This window comes from Loxodonta africana, chromosome 1, assembly GCF_030014295.1.
Source record: "Loxodonta africana isolate mLoxAfr1 chromosome 1, mLoxAfr1.hap2, whole genome shotgun sequence".
NCBI classification, from domain to species: domain Eukaryota; kingdom Metazoa; phylum Chordata; class Mammalia; order Proboscidea; family Elephantidae; genus Loxodonta; species Loxodonta africana.
The window spans coordinates 30889918-30901088 of NC_087342.1; the positions used below are offsets into that span (position 1 = coordinate 30889918).

An 11171-nucleotide genomic window follows, 5' to 3' on the forward strand; every position below is an offset into this window, starting at 1 on the left:
AGGCCTGTCCCAGTTTTAGCTTGGAGAGTCCGGTACCCTGGGAAACCCCTCAGTCCCTGGAAAACTGGAATGAATGGTTGGTCAGTGCAGAGGCAGATCACGAGGGGCCGGCCAAGGGCTCTGCTATGGGAACTCGGTCCTAAAGAGCTGACCAGAAGGGGTAACTTGAGTTTCCCCAGTGCCTGGACAGGAAGGAGACTCCTGAGTCTGGTGGGTCAGAGGACATTAGCAATGCATGGTGCTTACTGGTGACCAGCATTATAGAATACCAAAAGAAAAGAAAAGAAAAAAAAGATTAAAAAGAATCAGAGAGAAAATTATATTACTCTAAAAGGAAACGAAAGTTAGACATTTGACTTCACTAGAGCAAGATAGAAGAGCCCTGGTGGCACAGGGGTTAAGCGTTTGGCTGCTAACGAAAAGGTCAGCAGTTCAAATCCACCAGCTGCTCCTTGGAAACCCTATGGGGGCAGTTCTACTCTGTCCTAAAGGGTCTCAATGAGTTGGAATTTACTCAGCAACAATGGTTTTTTTAAGAGCAAGATGGGAGCCAGAAGGTAATGGCACAATATCTTTAAAGTGTTGAGAGAAAATAATGTCAACCTGGAATTGTCTTGCTGGAGAAATTTTCTTGCAAGGACAAGGGCGAAATCAACTCACTTTTAGATAAACAAAAGCTAAGACAGTTGACTATCAAAAATTCCTTCCTAAAGAATGTCTAGATTTTCGCTGTCCAATGTGGTAGCCACTAGCCACATGTGAGTATTTAAATTAAAATATATAAAATGAAAGATTCTGTAACTCAGTCACGTTTACCAGTGTGGCTAGTGGCTACCATATTGAATGGGTCAGATACAGGATATCTCCACCACTGCAGAGAATTCTATGGAGGAGCACTGTTAAAAGATGTATCTCAAGAAGATGGAGAAAATCGCAGAACAAAGGCCTGAGACGCAAGGTGGAAGGCCTAGTACAGAAAATGATAAGTGAGTAAATCTAAACAAACATTGATCATATAAAATAATATTGATGTTTAAATTGGTTGGTTAAAAAAGAAAATGCTACACTACTTATACATGTAAGCCAGGACAGAAATGATTAGCATTAAAACGTTCTAAGATCTTTTTATTATTCATGAAAAGACTGGACCAAGAAATACAATTCAGCAATATCCTACTTATAAGAAACACGCCTAAGACATAAAGACTCAGAAAAACTGAAATTTAAAAAGATGGAAAAAGATGTACCAGGTAAATGCTGTCCAAAACAAAGCTCTTGATAAGTTTACTAGAAATTAAAAAGGTCACGTTATTGTGATAAAGCTTTAGTTCAGCAGGAAGATAAAATATTTCAAATTGCGTGCACCTAAAAACGAAGCTTCGAAACCTATGAAGTAAGAATTGACAGAATCGTAAGGAATGGACAAATCCACCATTATAGTAAGAGATTTTGAGTATATTTCTGCCAGTGTTGGGTAGATCAAGCAGATAAATGAGTGAGGATGCAGAAGATTTCAATATCACAGTTACTCATCTTGATCTAAGGGATTTATACAGAACACTGCACTCAATATTGAATCGTTGTTGTTGTCGTTGTGTTCCATTGAGTTGACTGCAACTCATAGCGAGGCTGCAAGACAGAGTAGAACTGCGCCATGGGGCTTCCTAGGCTGTAATCTTTATGGAAGCAGATCGACAGGTCTTTCTTCTGCAGATAGGCTGGTGGGTTTGGATCACTGACCTTTTGGGGGCAGCCGAGCGCTTAACCATTGTACCACCTGGGCTCCTTAATAATTGAATAGCATGCAGTATTTTCAAATGCTTGTGGAATGGTTATGAACATTACTTATGCATAAAACAAATCTCCACAGATTTCAAAGAACTGGTCTCACGTAGACCCTTTCCACTAACAATGCGGTCCACAGAACAGCATCATCTGAGAAGCATCATCTGAGAATGGGTTAGAAATGCAGAGACTCGGGCACCACCCCAGACCTTCTGAATCACAATCTGCATTTTGACAGGAAGCCGGGGATCCCTATGTACATGAAGGTTTCACGTGCATTGCCACAAGGCCCATTTTGTGACCACAGTGTAATTAAGTTAGAAATCAGTAACGCAAAGAGAGTTAAGGAAGCCTCATGTACTCGTAAAGTAAAAACACGCCTGTAGAAACAGCAATGTGTGTATATGGGAGGTATTGTTCACTCCGTCTACACATAATGCTTGGTGTACTTGTGTATTTGCCAACCCCATGGGTTGGTTCCCTGAGTCCTTGACCCAAAAATTAGGAACCACTGCCTTAAATTTACTGTGAATCCAAAATCAAAAACGCGTTGCTGTTGGAGTAGATTCTGACTCATAGAGACCCTATAGAACTGCCCCATAGGGTTTCCAAGGAGCAGATGGTGGATTCCAACTCCCGACCTTTTGGTTAGCGGCCAAGCTCTTAACCACTGTGCCACCAGGGCTTCTTACTGATAACAATACCAGTTTAATCGTAGGTAATATTTTGAGAACCAATATGTGCTTTTTTCTTTGCCTTTCTGAATATTATGATGTTATCCCTGGTCAGCCTGAGAAGAGATTAGGATCTGCAACAGAAAGGAGGCAAAGAGAAGGATACAGATGGTTTTAAAACATTATTATGAAAAAGCTTAAACATACACAAGAGTAGAAAACCCAAAAACCCATTGCATCGATTCCAACTCATAGTGATCCTATAGGTCACAGTAGAAGTGCCCCATAGAGTTTCCAAGAACCACCTGGTGGATTCGAACTGCCGACCTAACATGAAAGCCAGAGAATTAACATTGCACTATAACATTATTTTAAATCACTCAGCTGCTAACCGAAAGGTCAGTGGTTGAAATCCACTGGCTGCTCTGCAGGAGAAAGATGTGGCAGTTTGCTTCTGCAAAGATTCACAGCCTTGGAAACCCTATGTGGCAGTTCTACTCTGTCGTGTAGGGTCACTATGAGTCGACTCAATGGCAGTGGGTTTGGTTTTTGATATAATATTATTAAGTAAACTACAGGCTTTACTAGATTTCAACAATCTTGTTCTCAATGTCCTTTTTCTGATCCAGGATTCCGTCCAGTATCCCATGTTGCATTCAGTTGTCACTTCTCTTTAGTGTCCTTCAATTGGTGACAATTCTTCAGTCTTCCCTTGCGTTCATGACCTTGATACTTTTGGTAAGTACTGGTTATTTGTTTATTTTTTAAGTACCTCGTTAATTTATTAGAATGTTTGCTGCAAAGAACAAATAAACATAACTTCATGAATATCTAATGTTGCTGTTGGCAGTGGAAATGATTTCTGGCTATTATTACGGCTTTTTTCCAAGGTCAGTGCTGCCTTTTGGCTGGTAAAATTGTTGAGTGGTTTTGTTATCCTACTTGAACTGTGTCAAAGCAGCCACTGGATTTCTGACTGTCTTCTTCCAGATTCCGTGCTTTGAGTCGCTTCATTTCTTGGTATCTCAGAGAACCCCAGGATTGGAAGGGCCAACTGGGAAATATTATGTCTTGTCCTTCTCCTGTCTGTGGACAAGATCCTTTGTCACATTCAAAGCTGTGGTGGCTTGATTTCAACATTAAAACGAGCCTTCATTATAGTACCTGGGGAAGATTTTTCTGGACACTGATCAAAATTTCGGAGCCCTGGTGGCGTAGTGGTTAAAGAGTTTGGCTGCTAACCAAAAGGTCAGCAGTTTGAATCCACCAGCCGCTCCTTGGAAACCCTATGGGGCAGTTCTACTCTGTCCTACAGAGTTGCTATGAGTCAGAATCGACTCAATGGCAATGAGTTTGGGTTTGGATGGGGATCAAAGTTTCAAGAAAAGATATAGGAAGGTGGGAGTATCTCATAGAAACAATAGAATACTAACAGACACTAATGGTAGGACCACGATAATCTAAACAGCACAGTCCTTTCCTTTCTTTTTTTCAATGTTTTCTTTTCCTTACTATAAATGCAAACTCATGCACCTAGCAACAATTTGGAAATACTTTCACCCAGTATATTTTCTAGGCGTAGGGATACTTTCCCTGCAGGGTTTATTGTATACACTTTAAATTAGCACTTAAAGGAAGCATTCCAATTTTATGATGATTAAAATTTGCTGTTAACAACCCTCTAACTTTTGTAGCATTTTAGGGTTTATCAAACATTTTCAGGTATTACCAGCAGGGGAGGTAACATGATGAGTTCCAGATACAAATGAAGAAACTAAGATTTAGTGAAGTGGCTAAAGACCAGGACCAAAATCACTTAGCTTATGAGTACTCTACAGGTCCTTGCCTGTATAGAATAAAATGGGGAGTATAGGTCCAAAAAGCCTTCGCATTTGAATCGTGTTATTCTCACCATAATGCACTCCTTCATACTAATTTTTAAACAATTTTTTAAAATTGTGCTTTAGATGAAAGTTTACAGAGCAAATTAGTTTCTCATTAAACAATACACGTATTGTTTTGGAACGTTGGTTGCCAACCCCATGGCATGTCAACACTCTCCCCTTCTCAACTATGGGTTCCCCATTTCCATTTGTCCAGCTTCCCTGTGTCCTCCTACCTTCTTGCCCTTGCCCCTGCGCTGGTGTGCCCATTTAGTCTCGTATACATGGCTGAGCTGCATGTATTATTGTTGGTTTTATGGGCCTGAGTAATCTTTGGCTGAAGGGTGAACCTCAGGAGTGACCTCCAGTACTAGTTATTTTGATAAGTACAGTTATTTTATAAAACGTCACTTGATTTAGTTTTTTTTAAACTGCTTTATTGAGATATAATGCATACCATATGGTTATTTCATTTGAAGAGTACAATTCAATGTTTTTTGTTTTTTTTTTAATATTTTTACAGAGTTGGGCAGCCATCACCATAATCTAATTTTAGTACATCTTCATCACCCCAAAAAGAAACCTTGTAACCATTAGCAGTTACTCCCTTTCTCCTTCACAAGCCCTAGGAATCTTCTAATTTACTTTCTGTCTCTATGGATGTACCTATTCTGCACACTTCATGTAAACGGTATCACACAAGATATGGCCCTTTGTATCTTCCACTTAGCGTGTTTTCAAAATTCACTTATGTAGCATGTGTCAGTGCAGTCCTTTTTTATGGCTAAATAATATTCCATTGTATGAAAATACTGCATCTTGTTTATCCATTCATCTACTGGTAGACTTTTGGGTTGTTCTCACTTTTTGGCTCTTATGAATAATGATGATGTAAATATTCATGGAAAAGTAGCTATGCATTTTACATTTCCACCAGCAATGAATGAAGGTTCTAATTTCTCCACATCTTTGCCGACACTTGTTACTGTCCATCTTTTTGATCATAGCCATCCTAGTGGATGGTTTAGTGTCGACATAGGCTTTCATTTCTCTTGGGTATAATCGTTGGGTCAAACGGTTAGTGCTCGATCCTTTGCTAACTGTAAGGTTGGCAGTTCAAACCCTGAGGACCTTAAATAACACAAGATGGGTCCTGCCTACATAGGACTCTGGGAGAAATGAAAATACCTTATCCAGCAGTGACCTGGGCCAGGAAAAAGCGCACTAAACACCTGACTCCATGGTAACGTTAATTGGAACCCATTAAGTAGTACAAAAACAGTCCATCCATCATAGATTGGATGTGTTATTTTTCCTGGTTCCCCTGCACATAAGCTCTTAGTATATAAACCCACACCTAGCACTGCTCTGCACCGGCCTCACCTGGATGACTCAGCACATTTCTGTCGTTCCGGAGATCATGGTGCTGACCTCTGTATGTAAGTTTTCTAATAAGGCCTCACCCTGATCAACCTGGCTTTTTCTTGCCTCTTTTTTTGGAATTCAACATGTGCCCCTTAGAGCCACTCCTGCCACTGGCCAGATATGACAAACCTACCCAGTGATTCCACGGGAGAAAGACACGGTGTTCTGCTTCCATAAAGATTACAACCTAGAAAACCCTATGGGACGGTTCTACTCTGTTACATGGGGTCACTATGAGTTGGAATAGACTTGATGTCATCCAATAACAACAAAAACAACAGAGTAACTCTACGTTTAACATTTTTAGGGACTGTCAAGCTGTCTTCCAAAGTGGCTACATCATTTTACATTTCCACCAGCAATGAATGAGAGTTCTAATTTCTCCACATCTTTGCTGACACTTGTTACTGTTCGTCTTTTTGATCATAGCCATGCTATGTAAAATGGTATCTCATGGTGGCTTTGCTCTGCATTTCCCTAATGCCTAATGATGTGGAGCATCTTTTCATGTGCTTATTGGCCATTTGTATATCTTCTTTGGAGAAATGTCTGTTCAGGTTCTTTGCTCCTTTTTAAATTGGGTTGTATGTCTTTTTTATTGTTGAGTTGTAGAGTATTTATTCTGCATATAAGTCTCTTATCAGATATATGATTTTGAAATATTTTTTCCTAGTCCATGTGTAACGTTTTCACTTTTTTGTTGCTATTCTTAATTCTGAAGAGGTCCAATTATCTCTTTTTCCTTTTATTGCTTGTACTTTCGGTGTCGTATCTAAGAAATCATTGCCTAACTTAAGATCACGAAGACTTACTCCTGTGTTTTCTTCTAGGAGTTTTAGCTCATGCATTTATATTTATAAGCCACTTTTTTTTTGAGTTAGTTTTTGTGTACGGTGTGAAGTAGGGGTCTAAAGTCATTCTTTTCAGTGTGAATATGCAGCTGTCCCAACACGATTTGTTGAAAACACTATTTTTTCCCCTGTGGGATTGTCTTGGCTCCTTTGTCTAAACTCAATTGACCACCAGTGTTAGGGTTTATTTATGGACTTTCAATTTTATTTTATCGATCTATGTGTCTGTCTTTATGCCAATATCACACTGTCTTGATTACATAGGTTTGTAGTAAATTTTGACATTGGGAAGTGTGAATCTACCAACTGTATTCTTCTCTTCCGAGATTATTTTAACTACTGTAAGTCTCTTGCATTTCCATATGCATTTTAGGATCAGCTTGTGAAATTCTGCAAAAAGGCAGCTGGGATTTTGATAGAGATTGTGTTGAATCTGTAGGTTGCTTCTGGTAGCATTGCCATTTTCTCAATATTAAGTCTTCCAATCCATAATAATAGGCTGCCTTTCCATCTGTTTAGATCTTTTTTAATTTCTTTTCAACAACGTTTTATAGTTTTCAGCGTACAAGTCTTGCACTTCTGTTAAATTTATTTCTAAGTGTCTTATTTTTTATGATTTTTAATTTCGTTTTCAGGTTGTTTATTGCTAATGTATGGAAACGTAATTAATTGCTTTTTGTATATTGCTCTTGTATTCTGTAATCTTGCTGAACTTATTTTTAGTTCTAACAGATTTATAGCAGATTCCTGAGGATTTTCTATTTACAAGACCATACCATCTGTTAACAGAGATAGTTTTACTTCTTCCTTTTCAATCTGAATGTCTTTTATTTCTTTTTCTTGCCTAATTGCCCTGGCTAGAACCTCCAGTACAATCTTAAACAGAGGCGGTAAGAGTGGACATCCTTGTCTTGTATCTGGTTTTAGAGGGAAAGCGTTCATTCTTTCACCATTAAGAGTAATGTTAGCTGTGACTTTCTCGTAGATACTTTTCATCATGTTGAGAAAGTTCCCTTCTGTTCTTCGTTGAGTGTTTTTCTCATGAAAGGGTGTGTTATGGATTGAATTGTATCCCCCTAAAATGTGTGTCAAATTGGCTAGGCCATGATTCCGAGCATTATGTGATTGTCCACCATTTTGTCATCTGATGTGATTTTCCTATGCGTTGTAAATCCTACCTCTATGATGTTAATGAGGCAGGATTAGAGGCAGTTATGATAATGAGGCAGGAGGCAATCTACAAGACTAGGCTTTGTCTTAAGTCAATCTCTTTTGAGATATAAAAGAGAGAAGTGAGCAGAGAGAGAGGGGACCTCATATCACCAAGAAAGTAGTGCTAGGAACAGAGTGTGTCCTTTGGACCTGGGGTCCCTGTGCTGAGAAGCTCCTAGAAGACTGATGACAAGGACCTTTCTCCAGAGTAGACAGAGAGAGAAAGCCTTCCCCTGGAGCTGGCGCCCTGAATTTGGGCTTCTAGCCTCCTAGACTGTGAGAGATAAAACTTCTGTTTGTTAAAGCCATCCACTTGTGGTATTTCTGTTAAAGCAGCATGAGATCACTAGATAACTAAGGCAGGATGTTAGATTTTTTCAAATGCTTTTCTGCATCTGTTGAAATGATCATGTGGGGTTTTTCTTTGTTTTGGTCCCTTTTTCTATTAATATTATACTAACTGATTTTCTGATGTTAAACCAAGCGTGCTTTCCTGGGATAAATCTCACTTGGTCACGGTATATAATCTTTTTAATATGTTGCTGGAAACAGTTTGCTAATATCTAGTTTTGGATTTTTGCCTCCATATTCATAAGTAATATCAGTCCTGTAGTTTTCTTTTTTTTGTAATGTCTTTGGTTTTAGTATCTGGGTAATAATAATGGCCTTGTAGGTTGAGTTGGGAAATATTCCTTTCTCTTCTAATTTCTAGAAGAGATTGTGTAGAATTGGTGTTAATTCTTCTTGAAATAGTTGGTAAAATTCACTAGTGAAGCTATCTGAGCCTGTGGGAAGTTTCTCAAATTACTAAAATCAATTGAGGTTTGTTTGATGATTTATCATGATTAGATTGAGGTTATGCATCTTAAATCCTTCTCTCCCTCTATATATTTTCAATATATTATGAAAAAATGAGTATGTTGAAAGAGGCAACATTTAATGGTGCATATTAAAATATGATTCTGCTGCAAGATAATAGGCATTTTGAGAGTGAAAGGATTTTCTGTATATTTTTGTATTCCTCTTGTGATCATTAAGGTTGTGTGTCAATTTGTCTGGGCCATGATTCTCAGTGGTTTGGCAGTTACGATGTGGTTTGACAGTCATATAAAGATGTGATCACCTCCATGATGGGATCTGCTGTGAGCAGCCAATCAGTGGAAAGTGAGTTTTCTTGGGGGTGTGGCTTGCATTGAGTATAAATGGACTTTCTAGCAAGGCCTATGGGCTATTGCTCGCCCTGAATCCTGCAGCTGGCTTCTGTTTGTCTGACTTTTGGTTCTTGGGACTTAGCTAACAGCTTGGCTGCTGTCTTGCCTGCCGATCTTAGGATTTGTTGATCTTCGCAGCCTGTGAGCCAGAGCTCACAGAGGGTGAACTTCAGGAGTAACTTCGGTCCTGTGTTAAAAGGGTGTTCAGGGGCCATACTCTCGGGGTTTCTCCAGTCTCTGTCAGACCAGTAAGTCTGGTCTTTAAAAAAAAAAATCTTATTTTTAATTAAAACAGTCAATCAATGAACTAAGAGTAGAAATGGTCACTACTGAGAACTGAACTGGTTGTCTGAAAGATTGGTTATAACCCAAAGCCAAATGACAAAGAAATGGAAACATGAAGGACTAATAGTTTGGAGAACAGATCCATGAGACCTAACCTGGGAAAAGCCAAAATCCTAGAAAAGAAAAAGAACAGATGGAAGAGAGTGTTACTTAAAAATTATTAGAAAAAAAAATTGTTAGAAAAAGTTCCCTAAGCAGAAGAAAGCTTTGAATCTTCATATTGAAAGGGGTCACCAAGACAAGAGGTGGTAGGATCAATGGAAACACACACACACATCTAGACGTATCCTGGTGAAATGCCCAAATTTTGAGGATAAATGGAAATTCTTATAGTGTCCAGATGGTCCTTTCAAAAGAGAGGAAATCAGAGTAGCCTTGGATTTCCCATCTAAAGCATTGGAAACTGAGTGAGATAACATGTATAAACAATTGTGTATGTGTGTGGGGGGGGGGGAGAAGATTGTTATTCTAGACTTTTATACCTAGGCAAGAAAGCATTATCTGCCAGAACAAAAGAAGGACACTTTCAGACCTGCAAGGAGTTAGAGAAAATACTCAGTACGCTAGCTTGAGGAAAAGTCACAAGAGCAATGAACCAAGAGGCCATGAAAACAGAACACAATTTCTAGACTGGAGAAGACAAAGAAGAGGGCAAACTGAAATGAGCTATGAATCTTGCAACATAGTGTAAACGGGAACTTAGTAAAAAGCAGAGATCCTTGAAAAAGAAGAGATATACTGTAAGAAGAAAAGATTAGCTGGGTACTAAATATTTTAAACAGTATTTGCAAAACCTAAGAGTTGGGGTGAAGGCAGGGGCAGAGTAGGAAAGTAAAAATTTTTTTTCGTGTGTGTTTTTTAAAGTTTTTACTTTGCTGGGGTTGGGGGAGGAATGGGCAAAGCAAGCATCTTGGTGGGGGAGGAGAATGATAATTTAGTTTTGATATCTTAATGGGGAAATATTGGTCTAATTATAACTGTCAGGAAGATAATCATGAGGGGGATTAAAAATCATTGTAGGACTTCAAATTTATAGGAGAGGAAAAAAATAAATGAACAGAAATTAGACCAAGCCATCAAGAGTAAGGAAATGGAAAATAGAGAAAATGGTACCAAGGACTATAAACTGTAAGCATAAAATTTATAGAAGGAATAAAAGCAAGTGTATTCATCTACCAAAAGGAAGATAAATGAAACAAAACCCAGCTTTGTGTTATTTACAAAAAATGCATCTAAAAGCAAAGTGACATGGAAAATAATGAAGTAGTTTGAAAGATACACAAGAAAATATTCATAGAGGTTGCTTCCGGGGAGGGGAACTAGGTAGCTGGGAAACAAAGGTAGAAGGGAGTCTTATTTTTTTTATTTCTTTACTGTATTTTAGGAAACCCTGGTGGTGTAGTGGTTAAGTGCCACGGCTGCTAACCAAAGTGTCGGCAGTTCGAATCTGCCAGGCGCTCCTTGGAAACTCTATAGGGCAGTTCTACCCTGTCCTATAGGGTCGCTATGAGTCGGAATCGACTCAACGGCACTGGGTTAAGTTACTGGGTTACCGTATTGTACCTTTTGAAATTTGTACCTTGTATGTACAGTACCTTTTCAAAAATTAAGAATAAAAAGAGATGTGCAAAAATCTACCAGGCAAATGTATAAAGCAACAACAACAGAAAAACAAAACCATGAGAAGGAGAATATTATCATACAAAGGGAAATCAAATTAAAATACATCAAACAAACAGAACAAACAGGAACATTATATATCGATAAAATCAGGTACAATTCAAG

The 11171-nt window shown here is 38.7% G+C and overlaps 1 long non-coding RNA gene across 1 annotated transcript in view; it reads left to right on the forward strand.

The window, feature by feature from the left end:
• Positions 1–11171, forward strand: part of LOC111751424 (uncharacterized) — an 84724-nt gene that overhangs the window by 6992 nt on the left and 66561 nt on the right. The window contains exon 2 of the long non-coding RNA XR_002786480.2: positions 3089–3197. This is a non-coding gene — a long non-coding RNA (uncharacterized LOC111751424). The remainder of the gene's footprint in view (positions 1–3088; positions 3198–11171) is intronic.